We start from the raw sequence: 25,204 nt of genomic DNA on the forward strand, positions 1-25,204 counted from the left end.
CCCCTTTGACTCTTAGCATTGAAATCAAAGTAAGGCCCTGAGCAGCTATATAGTAGAAGAAAAAAAGAAAAAAGTAAGACCAGATGGTTGTTTGGAAAGAAACAGCCACTCTTAGCAGTTATGCACAGCATAGGTAGAGTAAGTTCTTAGCGCTCGATAAATGAATCAATGGTTGCATTTTTTAGAAAGACCATTTCTTCTTCGGTAAAGCTTGCTAGTTCTTCTCACAGATTATCTTTTCATCCGTTCCATAGGTTCTGCAGACTGGTGAAGGGTAGGAACAGAGTGATCTTTTCTTTCCTTCTTGCTGGGTTTGCCACAAAGCATGTTGAATGGTCTTGATGTTTCTCCGGTCTATAAATAAATACTTTTTTAAATGGAGCCATCATGGGATCTGACTCTATTTATTCTTGTCACTCTCTTCTCTCCTCCCACAGGGAAATGGCACATTTAGGAAGAGTTTCCATTATTTGTAACATCTGATGATTTATGTCTTTCATAGACCATGTATCAGAGGTGGAGAAACAGCTTCTTAACTTTCAGACTTGCTTGTTCTTGACTCCATGAGCGATCTAGGAGAGTTACCCCATTTCTGTAGGCATCCATCAGTATTCATCCTCTGTGTTCACACGCTTTCTCATTATATTACTCTTCTCAAGTTTACAAATCTCTTCTCATTGATTTCATTTTAGTTTGGCATCATGGTCTAGTGAGACTAACACTTGGCTGGGAATTGGGACTAGCTGTGTCCTTGGATAAGACTCTTAACATTCTGGGCTTGTAGTTTTTCTCTGTAAAAGTTGAGACATCCAGCTTGATAGTTCTCTGGCTATAAGGGCATTTTGACCTCTGAATACTGAAAGGATGCAGGTAGGGGTTCCAATCTTTCATGCCCTGTACTTTCCAAGAGTAATTTGGTCAGCTATCTGATGCATTCCCATGAGAACCAAATGGGACTACTCTGGCCCCTTCAGATAGAAGCTGTTAGAAATAAAAAGCTTACAGTTGTTGGGGGACAGGCAGTATATTTTACATCTGCTGATAATATGCTAGAACCAAATTGCAAAGTGGACCCATGTATGTTATTTAGTATTTTCATTGTTTACATTTTTCTCATTTCTAAACTATGTTGAATAGTGGAATAGTTTGCTTCCTTTGGTTTTGAGAACCTCTTCTCCTCTTAGTGATGGTGCTGTAGCTATCGTCAGCCCAAAAGGTCCATACTACATGTTCAGCTAGGACAGGGACCACATCAGGGCAGGCATCTCATATAATTTGACTCAGCCCTAATACATTGATTTTCTTACAGGCAAGGATTAACTCTCTCCATTAAAGACTCATGTGAGGGGAAGAACAGATAGCAAAGTGTTTGCTAAAACGATGAACTGTCCCTATTTCACCTTCAGGCAGCAAAATGATCTGCTTAGAAACTAATTAGAGCATTTTCCCCATGGCGTTGGTGATCTACTTCTACATGCCTATGATCTCTTAGACAGTAGTTGCACCATGTTCAGGAACTGGCCGTAAAGCAGCCCTCTCCCTAGCCTGTCTCCCTCTAATAGAAGAATGCTGAGAGTGGCTCATTGCTTCACATGAATCTCAGACCTTTTATTTCAGATTCGTTTAAGGGCATTTGCTCCTCTGTGATGCTCCTTACTTTCTTTTCTTTAAAATCTTCTTTGCTTTTGGATCCCAGGGTAGACAAGGAAAATGTTGCATCATCATATATAGGTAGGTAGGAGACTTTAAGGTGCTCAAAGCCTGGTCGACATTTTCTGGTGGCACAGATGAAGCCATTTTCTATGGAAGCCTCCTAGGCCAGACTCTGTCCTGCATCCCACTGAGTATAGACCTAATTTCTTTCTAATATGGATGGAGGAATAAGCATGGTCATTTATCATGCTGAGGCAGGTGTAAGCCGTCTGCATCCGGGTTCCATTGCAATTGGAGCAGTAGCAAATCCATTGGGTTTCTTCATTTTTCAGGATAATTTTCTTTCCCTTATAGTGTACTACAGATTTGGGGTCTGTCGTCTTAAGCAAACATTTACATGAAGTTAGCTATTCATGATTTTAAACAAATTTCATGCCTCTTTCTGCTGCATTGTTGGTATTTTTGGTTTCTATGTATCACAAACCACAGTTCAGTGACTTCCATGGAATGATGTGGAAAATCAGGAAGTAAGACTGAAATTAAGAATGAAAATTTCGGACTATATGTGTCATGCTCATTTTCACCACTGATTAAGGACTTTCAGACCACAATTTAGTGAATAAATCTGTATAGCAAATTTTTTAAACTCTCACATGTTTTATTTGTTATTATTATTATTTATTATTATACTTTAAGTTCTGGGATACATGTGCAGAATGTGCAGGTTTGTTACATAGGTATATATGTGCCATGGTAGTTTGCTGCACCCATCAGCCCATCATCTACATTAGGCATTTCTCCTTATGCTATTTCTCCCCTAGCCCCCACCCACTGACAGGCCCCAGTGTGTGATGTTCCCCTCCCTGTGTCCGTGTGTTCTCATGTTCAACTCCCATTTATGAGTGAGAACATGCGGTGTTAGGTTTTCTGTTCCTGTGTTAGTTTGCTGAGAATGATGGTTTCCAGCTTCAACCATGTTCCTGCAAAGGACATGAGCTCATCCTTTTTTATGGCTACATAGTATTCCGTGGTGTATAAGTGCCACATTTTCTTTATCCAGTCTATCATTGATGGACATTTGGGTTGGTTCCAAGTCTTTGCTATTGTGAACAGTGTCACAATAAACATATGTGTGCATGTGTCTTTATAGTAGAATGATTTATAATCCTTTGGGTATATACCTAGTAATGGGATTGCTGGGTCAAATGGTATTTCTGGTTCTAGATCCTTGAGGAATCGCCACTGTCCACAATGGTTGAACTAATTTACACTCCCACCAACAGTGTAAAAGCGTTCCTATTTCTCCACATCCTCTCCAGCATCTATTGTTTCCTGACTTTTTAATGATCGCCATTCTAACCGGTATGAGATGGTATCTCATTGTGGTTTTGATTTGCATTTCTCTAATGACCAGTGATGATGAGCTTTTTTTTGTATGTTTGTTGACCACATAAACGTCTTCTTTTGAGAAGTGTCTGTTCATATCTTTTGCCTACTTTTAGATGGGGTTGTTTTTTCCTTGTAAATTTGTTTAAGTTCCTTCTAGATTCTGGATTATTAGCCCTTTGTCAGATGGATAGATTGCAAAAATTTTCTCCTGCTCTGCAGGTTGTCTGCTCACTCTAATGATAGTTTCTTTTGCTGAGCAGAAGCTCTTTAGTTTAATTAGATCCACTTGTCAATTTTGGCTTTTGTTGCCATGCTTTTGGAGTTTTAGTCATGAAGTCTTTGCCCATACCTATGTCCTGAATGGTATTGCCTAGGTTTTCTTCAAGGGTTTTTATGGTTTTATAGGTTTTTATGGACCTAAAACCATAAAAAGTCTTTAATCCATCTTGAGTTAATTTTTGTATAAGGTGTAAGGAAGGGGTTTCAGTTTTCTGCATATGGCTAGCCAGTTTTCCCAACACAGCTTATTAAATAGGGAATCATTTCCCCATTGCTTGTTTTTGTCAGGTTTGTCAAAGATCAGATGGTTGTAGTTGTGTGGTGTTATTTCTGAGGCCTCTGTTCTGTTCATTGTTCTATATATCAGTTTTGGTACCAGTACCATGCTTATACAGCATATTTTTGTTTGCACTTTCATTGTGAATGCTAATTGTTTTTACTTAAAGATTCTGCCTTGAGTAGATTCAATAATTCAAACTGGACATGAACATGTGACTTTTTGAGATGGAATCGCTCTCTCGCCCAGGCTTGAATGCAGTGGATTGATCTCTGCTCACTACAACCTCCACCTCCCAGGTTCAAGCAGTTCTCTTGCCTCAGCCCTCCCAAATAGTGGGGATTACAGGTGCGCTCCACCATGCCCGGCTGATTTTTGTATTTTTAGTAGAGACGGGGTTTTGCCATGTTGGCCAGGCTGGTCTTGATCCCCTGACCTCAAGTGATCCGCCAGCCCTGGGCGTTCAAAGTGCTGGGATTACAGGCATGAGCTACTGAGCCAGGCCATGTTTGAATTTTTACAAGACTAATTTAATTTCACATTTCATAGGTAACACATAGACTTAGCCACATTTTTCATATTGGTGCCTCCATGGTAGATAAGACATTGAAACTATAATGCAACTAAGATCAAATTTTTTAAATGTCAGAAGAACTTTAATAAATAAATTTGCTCATCCTTTTTTGATGGACCCTAATTATGATCAGTTTTTAGCCATGATTGTATCTGCCGCTAGATTGTATTATTTTCTCATTTAACATAGCTTCATGGTACTAGGAATGGAAGGAGGAAAGGGGGATGAACTTCTCAAGACTGCTTTGTAAGTCTGTTTCTTTCTTTGATTCCCATACCTCAAGGAACTGAGAGCAAACTTTGAGCCTGAGTATAAAGTTTGTTTTCCTGGAAATGTCACCAGGCCGTAAACTCAGAAACAGATTGCCCCCAAAAAATTCCCTAAAGGGCTCTTTACTTTTCTCTTATGTTACCTTTTTTTCCTGTGGCATACTGTCTCATAATATGAACTTCATATAGTTGCCTCCCAAACTTTACTGTTTAGCTTTTTTTTTCTTCCCAAGAGGAGTTTAAGTACACTATGGAAATATGCATAAAGATGAAATCCTGACTTTTCTAAACACTGTGTTATAAAATTAATTGACAATTAATTCAACAGATGTGTATTGCCACATGGATAGAGGGTAAAGGTGGTCATTTGTCACTGACTTTGACAACTGAGAAAAAAGTGATTCAAGGGAGTTGGCCCTGCATGTAAGAAATTTCAGGAACAATGCAGTCAATTAATTTTACTTAAGATGAATGTAAACATCATGTGTACATCTAGTTCTTTCAATAAATACAAAATAATTGTAAATGATAAAGTGGGTTTTTTTTCCTTAGTGGCAGATAAATCAGTGCCTCTAACAATCCGCCTCTGCCTTGTGGCATTTTTTGAAATGTTACTAATTTGACAGACTAAATGAGCATCTAATGTTATTTAGCTTTTAAAACATATTATTTGTGGTTTTTTCCTTTAATATTTTGCTTAGAAAGTCTTTCTCTACTCTAAGATCAAATAAATATTCAGTTAAATAGATGGAATATTACCTGTTTCATTTTTACATTCAGGCCTTACGATTTTATTAGAGAAACTTCCACACATATTCAGAAGTAATGAGAACAGTATGATGAATTATATGTACTCATCACTCAGCTTCAACAGTGATCACTACGTGACTAATCTTGTTTTATCTGTATCCTTACATCCTTCTCACCCTTCCCCTTCCCTATTATTTTGAAGTATAAGTCACTCATAATTTCAGCTATAAATACTTCAGGTTGTGTTTTTAACAGACTTAAAAACCAAGCAAGCAAAATGTCATTATAACACCTAATAAAGCTAACGGTCATGTTTTCATATTATCTAATTAAATTAATACCTAGAGTTCAAATAAAATGCCTAGTATTTTGGGGGCTGAGGATACAACCCATAAAAGTAAAGCCTCGGTGTTTTAATACCCAAGAGCCAATATTCTAATGTGAGGAAACAGACAAAATATAAGTAAAATACGAACAAGATAATTTCTGCTAACAATCAGTGCTCGGAAAGAAATGAGTAGGTGACAGAGAGAGTGATGCAGGCCCAGGGGGATCCTATTCCAGGTCGGTGGTCAGGGAAGGCCTAGGAGGTGGCATGAGTGTGAGGACCAGGTGAAGGGCAGGAGCTGGCCCAGGGGACAGTGTCCCAAGTGGAGGGATTTGCCACTGCATGAAGAGCTTGGTGGGCCTGCAGAGTGTCATCTAGCTAGGCACCTTTTTCCCTATTAATGCTGGCTTTAGTTATAGTCATTTGTAATGTGTAGCTTTTCACTGTCTTCACTTTTCAACAGGGTAAATAGGACCATCCAGAGTACACCAGTATTGAGCTTTGTGATACCTTTTGGTCGATTTGTTGATCAGTTGTGCTTCATTGTCCCTGAACATTTCAGAAAAAAAAAAAAAAAAAAAAAAGAAATGGAAAATTCAGGCTACTTAAATCACGCCTTTGAAACCTAGAAACCCTTAGGGGCACAGACCCTTCGTGTGTAATAACAGAGCTCTATTTTCTGCTGGGAAGTTCCCTATTGAGATTTGGGACACTTCCTAATTTTTTCTGGGTAAAATAGAAGTGACAACTTTTTTTCTTATGACTTTTTAATACTTCTTCTTCTCTGAGTAAAAACCAAGAAGTGGGAAGCAAATGTATAAAAACCAGCAATACACACACATGTGTGTGTGTATTTTCATGTACATATGAATGTGTACGTGGGTGATAGGAAGAAGAGAGGATGCATAGAGAAGATGATCTCGATCAAGTTTGATGTAAATGTAATAGCAAATTAGAGTACATTCTTGCCTTAATCTTTTCTGTAATAAAGATAAAATGGGGCATTATGTTCATATGATTGAACAAAAGTGGATGATTTCAACCTTTTTCTTCTCAGCCATTAAAAAAAGAATTTGAAAGAAACAGTCTTTGCATACATATACAGAGAGTTTGTCAGCCTTTCTTCAAACACAGCCAGCCACAGTCAGACTAAACATTCGAAGACATTAAATTTAGTCCACAGTGGAAGTATTTGTTGATTCACATATTTTCTTTTTACAAGAAAATCTTCAGGGTTAGTGTTCACCCCTGAATTGGACACAAAGTAAAATTCCATTGTGTTATAAGACAGCTTAAAATATCTTTGATTTAATCCAGAAAATTCTGTCACTCTTACTCCTGAAAAAGGTGCTGGTATTTTAGGCTTACCAGTCAGCTACATTAAAAGCTGTGGATAGTTTTGCAGTTTATGAAATAATTACTCTTCCTCATTTGTCTTCTTGATTTGCCTGACATCAATGCTCTTGTGTTCACCAGGGACTAATGACTGTATTTTTCTTCCCAGTGGGTAGGATAGGATACCAGTAGGTGGGATAGAGAGTTTATGGTAGATTCAGTTTGTCTTTATTTACTCAAGCACTCTTCCAGGGCCTGGAGCTGTCAAAGGTGAAGTAGGAAATTACTGTTTACATCTGTCAGGAATTCACTGTTCTGCCTTTTATGAGCTTTCATGCCCTTTAGAGACCATTTTGCACACCTTGATTGTCAGAAAAGGGTCTGGGATGTTTTTGGAGTGGTACAGAGATGCATACGGCAACTTAGACTGTCATGACTTTTTTTTGAGATGCAGTCTCGCTCTGTTGCCTAGGCTAGAGTGCAGTGGCATGATCTTGGCTCACTGCAACCTCTGCCTCCCAGGTTCAAGTCATTCTCCTGCCTCAGCCTCCCGAATATATGGGACTACAGGCATGTGCCACCACACCTGGCTAATTTTTGTATTTTTAGTAGAGATGGGGTTTCACCATGTTGGCCAGGCTGGTCTCGAACCCCTGACCTCAAGTGATTGGCCTCCCACAGTGCTGGTACTAACAGGCGTGAGCCACCGCGCCTGGCCCTGCTGTGACTTTCAATGCTCTGTTGTAGTTTTTTCTTAAAATTTAAGTTTGCTTGGCAATACGTTTTTTTTTCTTTCTTTCCTATTTTAGACAGAGTCTAACTCTCACCCAGGCTGGAATGCAGTGACTGCAAAATCTCAGCTTACTACAATCTCTGCCTTCCAGGTTCAAGTGATTCTCCTGAGTATCTGGGACTACAGGCGCACGCCACTGCACCCAGCTGATTTTTGTATTTTTAATAGAGACGGGGTTTCACCGTGTTGGTGAGGCTGGTCTCAAAACTCCTGACCTCAAATGATCTGCTCGCCTTGGCTTTCCAAAGTGGTGGGATTTAAAGGTATGAGTCACCGCCCCCCCCCGCCCCCCCCACCCCACCTTTTTTCTTTCTTTTCTTTCTTTTTTTTTTTTTTCCCAGCTCACTGCAACCTCCGGCTCCTCCCTCCCCACGGTCCCCACCGGGTTCAAATGATTCTCCTGCCTCAGCCTCCCAAGTAGCTGGGATTATAGGCACATGCCACCACGCCCGGCTAATTTTTGTATTTTTAGTAAAGACGAGGTTTCACCATGTTGGCCAGGCTGGTCTCAAAACTCCTGACTTCAGATGATCCACCCGCGTCGGCCTCCCAAAGTGCCGACATTACAGGCGTGACCCGCACCGAGCGCCACCCCCCCTTTTTTTCTTAATAAGAAAATGAGTAGACACATCCCTGGGTGCCCATCACTCATTTAGTCAAGATTGCTGAGTATGAGAAATCAGTAAATTAAGTTAATATGAAGAACTTAAAACACAGTTCTAGCCAAAGTAATGCTTAATAAGTACAGTATTGTGCAATTATTGCTAAATAGCATACATTTATTGTGTTCCTCCATTTAAGACACTTTCAAGCATTGTAGGGAAAGAAAAGCACATAAGCTGTAGTCTTTAGCTTTAACGGACTTGTAGCCTAGTTGAGAGAAGCCATATGTGTAAGATGACGAGTAATAGCACAAAGCAGTGTGTGATCAGTGCCAAATGCAAATATGTACTAAAGGGGTTTAAAGCACAGAGAAAGTTTGCTGTGAACTGGAATAATGATAACAATGGTAGCAACAGCAGCCAGCATTTACTGAGTGCTTCCCGTGTGCTAAGTACTGATCAAGTCTCTTACAGGTATTAGCTCATTTAATCTTTATGTCAGCCATATGAGAAAGATGTTTCTATTAGTTTCTGAGCGAGGTTAGCTAACAGGCCCAGGGTCCCACACCAGGGAAATGTGGAGTCTGGGCTGCCTGTTAGAGTCTCGGCTGCCTGACTCCAGAGCCCCAATCTTAGCCACATCAGGGTGGTCTAGGAGAACCGGATCGAAGTAGGTACCTTACGGGCAAAGGAAGCCGACCACCTCATGGAAGAGTCTGGTGTATACAGGAAAAGAGTGAAAGATACAATGTTGAGGCGTGATTAAAGGGCCTTTAGTCCCCGTTAAAGGCACTTTGACCTGATCCAGAAAGCAGTGGGAGAACCAGCGAATGAACTTAGCAAGAGGAATGTTGGGTGCATTGCAGGGCAGCCACTATGGCTCAAGTTGGGGCTTTCTGATGCTTTCTGCTTCAGTCTCGTGGCTGTCTAGTGGTTTGATTTTCCATTAGCCCTTTCTCCCTTGGCCTTAAGGGATGAATATCTACAAAATCTTAGCTATCAGGTAAAACTTCACTGTCCCACTGGTGATGAGCTGGGCTTCCCAGCGGTTCATACGAGGCCTGCGTCCTGCTGTGTAACCTGCCTCAAGACTGCAAAAGGCAGAGTTAGGTGTCTCTCCCCGTCAGGGCCCTCTTTATGCTTCTCTGGATTTGGTGCCAAAGAATCCACAGTTTAGGGCAACCGTAGAAACCCCAGGAGGAGTGTAGTAGTGTGTGGAGACCCTACTAAGATAACCATAGCCTTAGCTGTTCCTTGAGGTCTGGCTCTGGGTCCCAGGGGCTGCTTAGAAGGATCCTTAGTGATCCCCTGGTCAAGACATCATATGTTTAGAGAGCAAGGTTAGAGGAGTTACCACAGTTTTCTTCTACATGCTGATTAATCTAGGATTTAAATACAGGCTCCAAAATAAAGTGTAACTGGTGGTAGCTCAAAGAAGCAAACCAAGCTTCATATTAAATGACATGGGCTTCTGAAAATGTGGGAAGGACTAGGAACACAGGCTACTTACTGCATCTATAACTCTCTTTAGACAAAGAAAATATGTGATTAGGAAACGTTTTGGCAAGATCTCACCAAGATTATTTACTGCAAAGGAGGCCCAGGACTCAGCCTGGCAGGGAAAATGGGGCAGGGGGCGGGGGTGTTTGCTGAGAGTATGGAAGAGCATTTTAAAGTATGGAAGTAGACTGAAGCCCTGTGCTGGGGCTGGGGACAGGGAGTACCGTAATACAGTTTTATGCTGTTAGGGGATCCCTGCGAAACCTAGAGTAAGTAGAGGAAGGAGTCTCCTTGAAATTAGGAATAGTAGGGTCAGGGTCCAGATGGAGGTGGGGAGGAGTGGGGCTCAGACCTGACCTCTGCTTCTCTAGGCATGGTTTGAATATTTAAAGACTCAGCACAATACATTTGCTATTTTATTTTATTTCATTTCATTTCATTTTAAACCATGGCTAACTCTTCTCCAGTCTTCGCCAGGAGAAAAAACTTGATTGTCATCCTGGCACAAAAATGTCCACAGTTAGGCTAACAGGCAAGCTTCCGTGAGCAGATCAAATTTGCTATTCTGGTTCCAACATTTAACTCCCTAGCTTTTTTTAAGAGAAAAAATAAGCTGGCATCAACTGAAATTTCAGGTTAGGGGCTTGGTTTGAGGATGTTTGGAGAAGCGAGAGCTCTCTGCCATGTCTTTTGTGGACATTGGATGTGTTTCCGCGTTCTGGTTGGCCACATTTCCCCCTGGGGCAGATTCTTCAGAATCATTTGTCTCCTACTGGGAGTCTTTTTCCCTCCCCCCCACCCCCCACCCCCCACCCCCCACCCCCCTTTGTCTTTTTCTCTGACATCTGCCGTACACTCTCTCTAGGGCATACGGTCCAGACCCTCCTGGGAGAGCTTCATCTGCTTAGTATAACTTCTAGCAGAAGATAGAACTGATGGATTTTCGTGCGCAAATACAGATTCACAAGGGTGTTCTTGCCAAAAGCTCCACGTACTCGGTGTCACAAGCATGGATTTATGATGCAGTTTGAAAATGGTCAGAATATTCAGAGATGAGATTAATGCCAGCCCATGAGTGCTTTGTGGTGCTGAGGTAACTGAAGTGCATCTGGTGGTGTCCAGAGCTCAAGTCCCCCCTGCAGATGCTGGGAAGAAAGAGGTGGCTTGCAGACTGAGAAGGGGCGTAGGGATGCACTGTTCTTGCCTCCTTCCGCTTGATAATTTAGATAGAGGATGGCAGGTGTAAATCAGTTTGTGGTAGATGCAGTGTGAGCTGTCCTTTCTCCCCCTTCCTCACGTCCTTACAAGACACCTGTCTGCTTTGTATGTATCCTAGCTCTTTGGGAGGCTGAGGCAGGCAGACCACTTGAGGTGCAGTTTGAGACCAGCCTGGCCAACATGGTGAAACCCCATCTCTACTAAAAATATGAAAATTAGCTGGGTGTGGTGGCGGGCGCCGGTAGTCCCAGCTACTCGGGAGGCTGAGCCAGGAGAATCACTTGAACCTGGGAGGCAGAGGTTGCAGTGAGCCAAGATTGTGCCACTGCACTCCAGCCTGGGCGAAAGAGTGAGACTCTGTCTCTAAATAAATAAATAAATAAAATGATATAAAATAAATAGTGTAATAAGCAACTATGTAGTCACTTCAGGCTGCTATAACAAAACACATGAACTGAGTGGCTTATAAACAACAGAGATTTGTTTCTTTCCGTCTGGAGGCTGGTAGTCTGAGGTCAGGGTGCCCAAATGGTCAAATTCTGGTGAGGGCCCTCTCCTGGGTTTCAGGCTGCTGACTTCTCATTGTGTCCTCACATGGCAGAAGGGCGGGGAGCTCTCTAAGGCCTCTTTTATACGGACCTAAATCCCATCCATGAGGGCTCTACCCTCATGACTTAAACACCTTCTAGAGGCCCCATCTCTAAATACCATCACATTGAGGGTTAGGATTTCAACTTACGAATTCTGGGGTAACACAAACCTTGTCTGTAGCAGTGACCATAAACCCATCCCCCCAAACAAATCTAAGACCTGGAGCATAACCTGTGTCTGAGCAGATTGCCATCCTTCTCACACCTCCTCTCCCTTCTTTTCTCTACCCAAGGTAACTATTGTCTGAACCCTGTATGCATCTATCTTTCCTTTTCTGTATACTTTATTTCACTTACATATGGTTGTAAAATGGAGCACATAAAAACATAAGACATATACACATAAAAAGTATGTAGCTATATAGATATGTATTTGTTATCACCTTTCAACTTTATAAAAAGGATATCAGACCATATATAATCTTTTGGGACTTACTTTTTTACTTAACGTCTTGACTGCCAGCATTCATCTGTATTGCTATGCATCACAGTAGTTAATTTGCCTTGTCTGCTGTATGATGTTCCATCGTGACCCGATTATACACAGTTTATTCATTCACTCTCTCATTGATGGGCGTTGAAGTTGGTGCTAGGATCTTGGCAATTGCAAACAGGTTTGCCATAAATATATTCATGTATATATAATCAGTTGTCCACGTGCAAAAGAGAGTCCTTTGTGTTCGTGACTCCATTATTTTGAAACCAGCAGTAGTACTGCACACTGGGAGAATGTTTGTGGGAAGCACAATAAAGGTGAGTCCTCAGTACTTTGTATTTCAGTTTGGTGTGAAGAAGTAGCATGTAGACTTCATAGGAGACAAGACATTTCTATGGTTTGAGTATTTGTCTCCTCCAAAATTCATGTTGAAACTTAATGCTTTAATCCCCAGTATGGCAGTATTGAGACATGGGGCCTTTAAGAGGTGGTTGGGTCATGAGGGTTCTGCCCTCATGAATAGATTACTCCATTCATGCGTTAATGGATTAATGGATTAATGGGTTATTATGGGAATGGGACTGGTGGCTTTATAAGAAGAGGAAGAGAGACCTGAGATAGCATGCTCTGCCCCTTACCTTGTGTTACCCTGCACTGTCCTGGAACTCTGCTGACTCCCTCCTAGCGTGAAAGCCCTCTCCAGATGGGGCCCCTTGACCTTGGACTCCCTAGCCTCCATAACTGTAAGAAATAAATTTCATTTCTTTGTAAATTACCTAGTTTTAGGGATTTGGTTATAAGCAACAGAAGACAGACTACATATCTTATTTTAATTTTGTTCCTCCCACTAACTTCCCAGCCCCACAGTGCTTGGAGCAACTGTTTCTTCAGTCATGACTTCAGTACAGTTAATGCCTGTTGACTTCATCTTTTGTTAAATTCTTTGCAGGTGAAGCTATGTTCCTTATAAGATCAGTCTTTTTTTGTTCCTCTGTGTGTCTAATCAGGTCAATTCTTTGCATTATTTTATTTAGCATCATCTAAAAGGAACTAGGCAGGCACTGTCTTAATAAAGCCTGGTTCTTGCAGTTGAAGAACTTGCTATCTAGTTGGGAGAGGCAGTATGCAAACTAAGATTTAGAATGCGTTATGAGGCCAGGTTCGGTGGTTCACACCTATAATCGCAGCACTGGGATGCTGAGGCGGGTGGATTGCCTGAGCCCAGGAGTTCAAGACCAGCCTGGGCAACGTGACGAAACCATCTCTACAAAAAATTAGCCAGGCATGGTGGCACATGCCTGTGGTCCTAGCTACCCGGGAGGCTAAGGTGGGAGAATCACCTGAGCCCAGGAGGTTGAGGCTGCAGTGAGCTGTGATTGTACCACTGCACTCTAGCCTGGGCAACAGGATGAGACCCTGTTTCAAGAATCGTAATAATAATAAATTTAAAAATAAAATAGAATGCATTATTATATGTCCCTTAGAACTTAGGTCTTAGAGAGAGAGTGCTTACCTCTCCTTGGGAGAGAAGACTTATGATGGTGGGAGAGAGTGTTGCATCTGTCAGATAAATTAGGGAAGGCACATGGGGCGGACGATTTCAGAGAAGTTAGAGGCATGGGAGAACATTTGCCATGCAGGCCATGGCAAGTGGTTGGCTTTGACTGTAACGTGCAGTGTATGCAGTTCATGGAGGCAGATGAGGGAAATCATGCTGTGCTTGTGTTTTTGTGAGTCTCTTCAGTTTTGGGGTTTGTAGACAGGTCATGTTCACTTACTCCTAACCTCTCTCCCATAATAGTCATCTGGGTCTGTGCTACTTAGCGTCATCCTCTCACTCTTTCCCTTGGTGGCATATCCAGTTGGCTAGGAGGACAGGCCTGACCTTGTGCCCAGAGTAGGGAGAAGATCCTGATCCCCTCTGGTCCTTGTCAGGCTGTTGGCTTGGATGGTAGAGTTCACCCAAGTTTGGACTCAGGAACGGCCTGTGGTCATGGAGTAGTTTTTTTCTGTCCAGGGTCTGGACCAAGATAATTCCATCACAGGGGTAGCAGCAGTATGTGCTGGGGCAGTTCTGTTACCCAATTCTGGTGTCCTTCAGTGCTTTCCCTGCACTATCTCTGTCCCCAGCTGCTTCCATCCATTTGCTTTCTAGTGATGAAGCACTGGGGGAAGCTGCAGGGATGGCTGCTGCACCCACATCCATTCCTGCCCATCTGTTCTCAGAGACTCTATGGCTAACAGAGGGAGTGATGATTTCAGGGAAGAGTACCAGAGAGGGCCAGTGGATAGCAAGAGTCTCTCTTCTTGGAGAAAACAGCTGGTCCTCTGTGACCAATTCTCCCTCAAACTAGAGAGATTATATGGCCACTGCATACACAAGCACACATGCTTGCGAAGATAGGATGGAGTTGTACCAAATAAAAAGTTTATTGAAAGGGATGGTGGTAGAGAAACACCGTATCATGCCGTGGTATAACAGGGTATTATATATTGGATGGCTTTTTGGAAATCATTTTAGGCCAACCTTATTAGAGATCTAATTTATTTGTATTCTTGTAGCTACCTAGCACAGTGGTAAGAACACAGAGCAACATTTGGTAAACCTTGGTTTGAACTCTACCCCTGCTGCTTCTGACCTCTGTGAGTCTGCATATTATTTAACTCCCGAGGCTCAGTGTCCTCGGTTGAAAAATGGGCCACTAATTTAGTATAAGGGCTATGTAAGATGTAATGCACATGACATATTTTATAATAGCTTCTTATGGAATTATCTGAATTGGGGACCCATCTGTTGCTTTTATAAAAAGTTCCCCCCTTAAGACAAGTCAGTCCAATTGCCATGTTTAAACCAAATGTACTGTCTTCTGTAATGCTCAGTATATTTTTCATGTCATTGAGTGCAGAGACTAGGTGGGAAGATAATCATATACAGACCGAATGGGCACCACTCTGCCTAAACATGGCTCTCACTTTCAAAACAGTACTTTAAAATATCTCCTCCCTATTAAAGTTTTCCAGTGAAGACTCTTTTTCCACCTGGTTATTGTCTCTGTGTTTGTTACAGCCTTCTCTCTGCTTTCAGATATTCAACTCTGCAAAGTCGTAATCATTTATCCACATGTACTTTTGTGTGTGTTCGTCCCATCTCTCTTTAGAAGACATGTTCCTGCTGGTGCTTGGAATAAGATGTTCTTTTCCCTCCCCGTGGAGATGCTATTTTTCCTCTCTTTAAGGAGCTAGGAGAGAATTTGGTTCAACATGTCTTATGTATCAGTTTAGCACTGTGCTTTTCTTCCCTTAGATTGACATGTGATTTAAAAAAACAAAATTTGGAACCGGTCATGTAAAGGTGGTGTATGTCACTTAGTATAGGTCATCTCTGTACCCTTTGTATACTGAATTTTGGTGTGACCTGTCAAAGGATACCGAAGACAGGCCCATGCGAAACATTTAATTTCTGGCATTTTCGTGCAAGTGAGATTCATCTGATGTGAACTGAAGGTATGTTATCCTTCCTTTTAATGATACCAAATCTGACCCAAATTCATATGACCCCTTAGAAAATTACTGTGATAGGAACAGATTCTAATGAATTGAAATAGAGATTTCTCTACCTCACGTAATTAGGATTTGAGAGTTAAATAAGAAAGTCAGGGATAGGGACAGGGATAGAATGGCATGGAGAAAGTTGGAGCCAGGAACACTGAGGAGAAGAAGGGAGTGACAGCAGCAAGGACCATTGCTGTTAGGAAGGGAATTCTTTCATCAGACACTGGAATTCTCCTGCCAGGCACTGGAGTTTGCCCTAGCTTCTCTCTGCTTTTACTGGATCCTGGGTCCTCCAGTTGAAGTGAGTTGTATTACAGTCCCTTCCAGTTTTGCACTTCAGGGAAGTGAAATGGAGCAAATCCTAATGGCGCAGGCTGGAGGGAGAAGGACTAGTTTCTTTAATGTGACTCAACACCTGGCAAGGCTGTCTTTTTCTCACCCGGGTTTCATCTGTTAGTTCTGCAACATGCAGAGTCAGATTTTGAGGAGTTTCCAGCTCTCGCCTTCATGGCTGTCCTTGTGTTTGTGTTTGTGTTCTCCAGGCGCCTCCTTCTCATCACTCTTTCTCCAGTGCTGGAGACCCAGGGGTGTGCATCCTGGAGGATCGTGAGGAACCTCAGCTGCTCCCCTCGTCCTCTGACCGGGCGGTGGGCTCAGGGAGCTTTGGAGTCTCATGTGGTTAGCAGCGCTTAGCATGTTCAGTTGGCTTTTTCCATATCACCAGTGACATCTTTCTTCTTCCTAATCATCAACTCATGGAATATTAGAATTATCAAGACTCTTGCAGTTCCTGTGGTCTAATTCCTCCATTTTAGAGATGAGGACCCCTAAGACCTGGGGAGGGGAGATGATAGGTGTCGGGAAAAAAAGAATCTTTTTCCTCTAAATAAGATTAGCAAAATGATAAATTAACAGGAGAAAAATAGAGAGTTTATTAACACATGCAGCACACATCACACGGGAGAAACCTCAGTGATGAGTAACTCAAAGTTTCAAGGGTTTTTATTTCTTTTTTCTGTATAGCACTTGTCAGTCTCTGATATTGATTTTTACTTGGTTCTTAATATTTGTCTCCTTCCACTAGTACGTACACTCCATGGGAACAGTGATTTTCATCTATTTGTCACTGCTTTATTTCCGGCACATAGAGCTGTGCCTAGAGTGGTAGGTAGATAATTGTTAAAACAATGAATACATGAACTTTGGGCAAGTAAATTAACCATTCTGTACTCAGTTTTCTTGTGAGTAAAATAGGGATTAAAATAGTGCCTACTTCATGGAGTTGCAATAAAAACTAAGGGAGTTAATCCATCTAAAGTACCAATAACCCACCTGGCCCATAGTAAATGCTCAATAAATAGATTCCCAGCCGGGCGCAGTGGCTCACACCTGTAATCCCAGCATTTGAGAAGCCAAGGCAAGAGGATCACTTGAGTCAGGAGTTCGATACCAGCCTGGGCAATGTGGTGAAACCCCATCTCAACTAAAAATACAAAAATTAGCTGGGTATGGTAGCAGGGGCCTGTAAACCCAGCTATTCAGGAGGCTGAGGCAGAAGAATTGCTTGAACCCGGGAGATGGAGGTTGCAGTGAGCTGAGATCATGCCACTGCACTTTAGCCTGGGCAACAGAGTAAGACTCTGTCTCAAAAAAATAGTAATAAAAATAAATAAGTTCCCTATTATTATAATTATTAAATATTGTATTTCTTCACTAGAATGCAAACTCCTTGAGGGCAGAGACTATTTCTTACATCATCTTTTTATTTCTAGTAGCAATTTGGCTGACACATGATTGATATTCAGTGTTTGTTGAACAGATAGATAAGTTATAGAAAAATTGTAGGTAATACTTCCGTAAATAATTGTTAAATTTAAATGAATAGATTTCCTTCCTGTCTTTTTCCCTAAGCTGCAATCAGTGAATCTACATGGATTACATGGATTATGATTACACTGTGCCTTAACTCATCACTTAGGCAGTGGAGTTGATAATTTATTTTGTTGCCATGACTTGGCTGAAATTTCTTGGGGACTGATAGCAATGGCAGACACTTGATGGGTCGTTAATGTCACCACAGCCTGTAAGCTACACAGGAGCCACCTGAGAACTCCTCCATTCGTGGTTGTAACTTCACAGAAATGCTTCCCAGTCAGAGGAGATACTTAGCAGAGGCTGCAGGCATCTGAACAGACAGATGCAGGAAAAGATGAAAGGGAAGGTTAAGGGAGAAACATACTCCTCATCTCTGTTCTCAAGAAACGGCTTAAAGGTTGTAAAAGGATTCTGCTTTTAAGCTTGAGTCACTCATTTGACTTCTGTGGGCCTTGCAATTTCTCTGGTAAAATTAGAGAATATGACCAAGATTATCTCCAAGGACCTGTCTTACTGTTTAAATTTCCTAATTCTGTAAAAAATGCTTAAGAAGGCCTCAGACTGATTAAGAATTTAGGGGTGTAAGTTTAAGTGGGGATACTGATAAAAGGGCAGGGGATGTTACTGTAAGAGCAATGGAAAAGTGTCTGAGTAGCGTAGCATATCCATTTGTGAGAGGAGTAATTAATTAGAAAATGAAGGCAGAATCCACATCTTCACAAAAGTTTCCCATCTCCTGATTTGGATGAGTATATTTAATGTGAACTAAGTTGCATGTGGGCTGTCTAATCTGGGCATCTGACTTGTGAACCCTTCCCATAACTAAGCCCCGAGAGATTTCCAATCATGCCCATAAGGTAATGCAATTTGGCAAGAGGATTTGGACTTGACGAAATCTCTTGTCCTATTTGGCATCCAGAAAAGGCTGACTTGCCTAATTTGAAAATAAATTGAAAACAAAAAAGTTAAAAACAAAACCTCTGGTTGTTCCTTGTTTGATGAAATACCATAGAAAACTATTAATCTTTTTCCATACCCCATTACTATGGAGAATACGTTTTTACCATTGACTCTTCTAAGTATCTGTCCTTAGTTTCCTGTCCTTCCCTGCCACAGGTTCCAGGAAGGCTAAATCACTACAGCATGGTATTAAATCATAGAAATACATGTGTATTTTGTACCACGTGGGTCTGCTTGCATTCCTAATGTCTGCATTAGTATTAGTTTTCTATTGCTGCATAACAAACTGCCACAAATTTAGTGGTTTAAAACAAATTCATTTCTTATCTCAGTTTCTTTGGGTCAAGAATCTGGACACAGTTTACCTGGGTCATCTGCAAAGGGTCTCAGAAGGCTGTAATTAATGTGTTAGCCAGGGCTGTGGTCTGATCTGAGGCTGACTGAGGAAGAACCCACTTTCGTTAGCAGAATTTAGTACCTTGTGGTTGTAGGACAAAGGATTTTAGTTTCTTATTAGCTGTTGGTTGGAGGCTTCCCTCTGTTCCTTACCATGTGGGCCTCCCAACCTGGACACCCACAACATGGCAGCCTGCTCCTTCAACACTAGCAAGGGAGTTTAATGTTTTCCTGTAGCTCATATTTCTTTATAGATGTGACCTCAATTTTTCCCCTAATACCTTTGTAAGATAGAAGTAGGGAGAACCAAGATAGATCCAAAAAGGCTGAATGAAATGCCTAAGATTGAGCTGGTGGTTGCATTGAACAATATAAATTGATTAATAACAATTTATTAATTGTGCCAGGCACTGTGCTAAGAGCTTCATGTCAGTACATTCTTGTTTAGTTCTTAGCACAGCCCTCTGAGTTAGGTATTACTACTACTAAACTATTTAACAGGTAGGGAAGTTGGGGATTAGAGAGGTTATGTAACCTGCCTAAGGTTCACAGACAGAAAGTGCACAGCCCAGATTTGAACACAGGCAGATTCCAGAACCCACTATCATCGCACTCTGAAGATCTCTCCATTAGAGCACGATGCTGCCATGTTCAGGATTCTTCCTATCTTTTGTTAAATACTTAAGTTCCTGCAATATTGCAAAGGGATAATTGTAATAGGTTGCCCCTTTCAAAGTGCTTTAATAAAACGAAAGGACAACATTCTTTCTTTTCTGCTTGAGCCAGGCTTTCTCATTTTTCTGAAGACATCTAGGATAAATGGAAGGAAACCAGAATTTAGTGGGGTTTGCATGTATTGATAACAGTTTTGCTGAATACACATCCAAGAGCTAAAACATGCAAACTCTTCAAAGTTGGTAGAATACAGCTTGCTCATTTTAATTAATTTAAAATGTTCATTTTAATTAAGCATTACCCATTTTATTATTCCATAAAACACGAATCATCTGGAAAAGGCAGCATAGGTCTATTTTTCCAGCCTATAAAACTGTATGTAGATGGATCTTGATGAGGGAGGTACAAGATTTAATTAGAAACTGAAATTTTAGAGTAAAAAAATGCAGGGGTGTGTGTGTTTCTTCTATATTTGTGGAAACCCAGAGAGCTATCCTGCAGGATACTTGAAAATATATATAAATACAGAGGAGAAATAAAGTGCGGAGAAGGTTTGTTGATTATTGAGCTTTTTCATGGCTGATAGAATGGAGCAGCTGTAGGATGGAGGTAAAGAGAATAGGAAAATGCTCTTCTGGGTCACACCCAGCCCCACATCCCAAAATGTTGTGGCCACCCTCTGTGTTATGTAAAATGTAGGAAGGTCCTCCCAGCTGGAGGACCTTCAAGTATACTGCGTTCCCCCTCCTCATTCACTAGGGAGGATGCAAGGGTGCAAATGGGACAAGGTCATGCATTTGACTTCCTTCATTAAACTGTTAGGAATTTGCCTTCCCTGAGCTCCTGTTGGAAAAATGTCTTGAACTTACTGTTGTCGTTTCTCCTACTGCGTTTGTATTTCTTCTTATAAAAACCTTAGTCCAAGTCAGCCCAGTGCTGTAGTTATTTGTGTATCTGTGTCATTCTCCCTAGGATGCCCTGGGCCATTTTTAATCAACTTTGATCCCCTTTCAGTGCCTTGCATGAGGCCTGGAACGTTGGAGGTACACACTGTATATTGACTGAATTGAGTGAAAGGTATTTGAATATACAGTTGACTCTTGAGCTACATGGGGGTTAGGTTGCTGACCCCTCAAGCAGGAAAAATATCTGTGTATAACTTTTTAAAAAATAAATTTGGGGGTACAAGTGCAGTTTCATTACATGGATATATTGTGTAGTGGTGAAGTCTGGGCTTTTAGTGTAGCCTTCACCCTAGTAGTGAACATTGTACCCAATAGGTAGTTTTTCAACCTTAACCTGCCTCCTATCTTTTGGAGTCTCCAATATATGTTATTTCCCTCTGTATGTTCCTGTATACCCATTCTTTAGCTCCTACTTATAAGTGAGAACATGCAGTATCTTACTTTCTGTTTCTGAGTTATGTATATAACTTCTGAGTCCCCAGAAACATAACTACTAATAGCCTACTGCTGACTAGAAGCTTTACCGATAACGTAAATGGTTAATTAACACATATTTTGTTTGTTATATGTATTATATACTATATTCTTATAGTACAGTAAGCTAAAGAAAAGACAATGCTATTAAGAAAATCATAGAGAGGAGAAAATATATTTACTGTTCGTTAAGTGGAAGTGGAGCATCATAAAGGTCTTCCTCTTCATCATCTTCATGTTGAGTAGGCTGAAGAGGGCTTGGTCTTGCTGTCTCAGGGTGGCAGAGGTGGAAGATACAGAGGAGGTGGGAGGAAAGGCAGGCCACTCAGTGTAAATTTATTGAAAAAAATTCACATATAAGTGGACACACGCAGCTCAAACATGCTGTTCGAGGGTCCACTGTATTTCATCTGTTTGTTTCCTACTGTGGAAGACAGGGCTTCCAGGCTTTAGTTCTAAAACTTCCATTGTAAGGCCTTGAGGAGGATCCTCTCATTCCAGTAATCTGAGAGTTGGTAAACACATTCAAAGCCACTGTCCTTTATGTCCCTATGTTTTTTTTGTTTTGTTTTGTTTTTTACTTTTTTTGCCATTTCTTTTTTCTTTTGCACTTTAAAAATTGTGGTAATATATACATAATATAAAATTTGCCCTTTTAACCATTTTAAGTATACAATTCAGTAGCATTAGGTACATTCACATTGTTGTGCAACCATCAGCACTCTCCAGAACTTTTACATCTTCCCCAGCTGAAACTCTGTCCCCAACAAATGCTGGCATGCCCTTCTCCCCTCCCCCAGCCCCTGGTAATCAGGGGTCTTCTTCCTGTTTGTGAATTTTGACTACTCCAGGTCTCTCCATAAGTGGAATCTCATTTGACCTTTTATGACTGGCTTATTTCACTTAGCATGATGTTAAAAAGTTTATCCATGTTGTAGCATGTGTCAGAATTTCATTCCTTTTTGGCAGCCATTGTCTTAAGACTCAAGAGTTTAAGTGTTTTTAGTCTTTGTAGCCAGAGGTAGATTTTTCTTCCAGCTCTGTGCTTGGGCATTTCCCAAAGCGAAACTTCCAAAGGCACATCTTGTCTTCCTGAGTAGTATTCTTTGAGGGAGCTGAGTAGCAAAACCGAGGCTATTAATGTTCGCTTAACAACTGAGCAGCTACTGTGTATCAGGGGCTCTGCCTGTGACCAGGGAGTACACAGTCTTGTAGAAGAGAAAACCGGGTACTCAGCTAACTGTGGTACCATGTGCCAGGTGCCAAAGGAGGAACAGAGGGCCCTGCGTGATCTGCTCAGGACTGTGAGGGAGAGGTAAGAAGAGTTCAAAGGAGAGGTCATATTTCAAACAGACCTTGAAGCTGTTCAAGGCAGAGAAGAAAGGGCTGGTGTTCCACGAATGGCCTGAGCTAAGGCAAGTGGAAACACGAGGTTTGTTGGAAGAATAGCAAGGACAGCCTGATGTTTATAGAAAGTGGAGAGAGTGTGGGGAATGACATTAGGGCGTATAGGAATGCCATGCTAAGGATTGGGGGACAGGTAACTTGGAGGCCTCATGCAGTTAGAGTGACCCCGTTCGATCTGTGGGTTGACAGGGGGGTGTGAATGGATTGGAATGGGACAGACCACTGTGTGAGGCAAGTGGGAAGGGAGCGTGGTTGCAGCATTTTAGGCCAGAGATGATGAGGGCCTGAAGCAAGGCAGTGAGAGATAAGAATTTGTTCATGGTCAGGTGCATCGGGCCTGTTGACAGCAGAGTTTGTTGGACTGCTCCCACCTATTGCTTTTTGTGCTCTGAAGTTTTTATAATTTCAATTCCAGTTTAGAGGTCTGTTTTTAGAACATTTCTCAAACCTTCTTATACCCATAGTGGCAAGAATGAATTGATTTGTACAAGATAGCTGGACAGGTTCCTACCTTCAGGCTTTCTACCCAATTGGGCACTTGGAAGGATAGTTTTTCAGTCTTCATGTGCTAAGTGATTGTATGTAATATACAATAGCTGGAGTCTAACTGTAATTCAAACAGGGTAGCCAAGCTCCAGTAGAAGTATCCACCCAACCCCGCCCCCATGGCCCTTCCCCACTGCCTGTAATCTCTTGGTAACAAAAGAAATCAAACAAAAATTTCGTGCAAGGGTATAAACATACTTTGGGTCATCAGAACCTACCTAGTGGTCCATAGAACCTTGGCGCTTCATGAAGGGCTTTGATAGTGAGCTTACCAGGAAGACATAGTCGTTGTTCATATGCAGTTTCTATTCTGAACTGTAAAATGTGAGAGATTACTTTGGAAAATTAGGAAAAAAAAATGAATGTAATCAGGATCCTTAAAAGGTTACATTTATCATGCCTGTAATCCCAACAATTTCGGAGGCTGAGCCAGGTAGATAGCTTGAGCCCAGGAGTTCAAGACCAGCCTGGGCAACATGGCAAAACCCTGTCAATACAAAAAATACAAAAATTAGCTGGGCGTGGTGGCACATGCCTGTAGTCCCAGCTACCTGAAAGGCTGAGGTGGGAGGATGACCTGAGTCCGGAGAGGTTGAGGCTGCAGTGAGTCAAGATCGTGCCACTGCACCCCAGCCTGGGCGACAGAGTGAGACCTCCTCTGGAAGAAAACAAAGAAGTGACGTTTATAGGAGAGTCCCAAACATACAAATATGGAAAGTGAAAATACTACTTGCTACAGGTACTGAAAGAAAATACTCAGGAGTCATTATTCCACTGAAAGTAGATTGAGGAAAAGGTGCTGAAATATACTAAAAATAATGAGTTTCAAAGAAAATCATCTTTTGTTAACCTTTGCATTAGTCAGTCCTTATTTTTTCGTTTTAGTCACTCCTTTACAACAATGTGTATAAATATAGAAGATCAAGAGAAGTGTGATAAAAATAATTTAAGATTTGGAACATGGGTTTTCAAAGGAAAGGTTAGAGAAATTTGGGGATAAAATGGACAGACTTTATCATCTTCAATATTAAAAAAAATCAGAAGGATATTTACGAGCAAGCCAATGAAATGATACCAAGAAGTTTATAACACATACTCTGCCCTTATGGGGCTTTCACCTAGTGGCCATGTTTCCGTTGTGCAGTTAACTACTCAGTTATTTTTTATTTCCCAAGAGCACTAAGTGAAAGCAAATGCATGTTAAGTTGTGGGGGCTACTCTGAATGATCGATAGAGCCCACCAGAGTCCCTTATAACTAACTACCCATTTGGAGATGTGGAGTTTCCTTCTTGGGGATGGAGGGGACTGAGTCGGGGAGCTTCCTGGATGGGAGTTTGAACCAAATAATCTTAATTATGTAATTCCTTTCAATTTTAAGATTTGAGGGCAACTTTAGAAAGAGATAAGTAATTGACTGACCAACTTTATAAAGAGATCAGTAATTGAGCGCCCTTGGAGTGTAAGAGTCAACACCTAAAATAAATGTATATTTCTAATATTTTGAAAATAGAAGAAAAAGGAAGAAAGGAGGAAAGACAAGTTATCTAGTGGAGACGATGAATTTTCAGGTCATCCTTCTAGTTTTTATTTTAGACTTGTGTCTTTCGTTGAAATTATTACAACTTGCGTGTATTTTGTCTGTTTACTCATTATTTCGTCTGTCTCACCGTTCCAAGGTAAGCACCGTGAAAATGGACTGTGTCTTTTTAGTTCTTTAGTCTGTTTCTGCCATCAAGCCCAGTGTTGACACATGGTAGATACTCAAGATGTGCTGGCTGAATGAATCAGTGAGTAGTGAAGGTGGACCATGGGGAGAAGAGTGCTGCAAATACCAGAGAGAAGGAGAAGAAGGAAGTGGAGGGGATAGCGGAAGAAGGGGAAGAGGAGTGAGTTTACAAGGGCTTTTTTTCTTTTTTTGACTGTCTCACTCTGTTGCCCAGGCTGGAGTACAGTGGCATCATCTCAGCTCACTGCAACCTCCGCCTCCCAGGTTTAAGCGATTCTCCTGCCTCAGCCTCCCGAGCAGCTGGGATTACAGGTGCACGCCATCACAACCGGCTAATTTTTGTATTTTTAATAGAGATGGGATTTCACCATGTTGGCCAGGCTAGTCTCAAACTCCTAACCTCAAGTGTTCCGCCCACCTTGGCCTCTCAGAGTGCTGGGATTACAGGTGTGAGCCACCATGCCCAGCCTCCAAGCCCTTTCTTTTAAAAAATAAATTTTATTGTTTATATTTGAGATTTACAACATGATATTATGGGATACATACAGCTAATAGAATGGGTTGCTATAGTGAG

General features: G+C 41.5%; 1 protein-coding gene across 8 annotated transcripts in view; it reads left to right on the forward strand.

Annotated features, from left to right (window-relative positions):
- Window positions 1-25,204, forward strand: part of ETV6 (ETS variant transcription factor 6) — a 245,865-nt gene that overhangs the window by 29,964 nt on the left and 190,697 nt on the right. Inside the window, exon 2 of one of the 8 annotated variants that reach the window (XM_054443723.2) lies at window positions 7,739-7,910. The exons of the other annotated variants lie outside the window; for them this stretch is intronic. The gene's annotated coding sequence lies outside the window, so the exon portion shown is untranslated. The remainder of the gene's footprint in view (window positions 1-7,738; window positions 7,911-25,204) is intronic. 8 annotated transcript variants of the gene reach the window in all.

Source organism: Pongo pygmaeus, chromosome 10 (assembly GCF_028885625.2).
Source record: "Pongo pygmaeus isolate AG05252 chromosome 10, NHGRI_mPonPyg2-v2.0_pri, whole genome shotgun sequence".
In the NCBI taxonomy this organism is placed as follows: domain Eukaryota; kingdom Metazoa; phylum Chordata; class Mammalia; order Primates; family Hominidae; genus Pongo; species Pongo pygmaeus.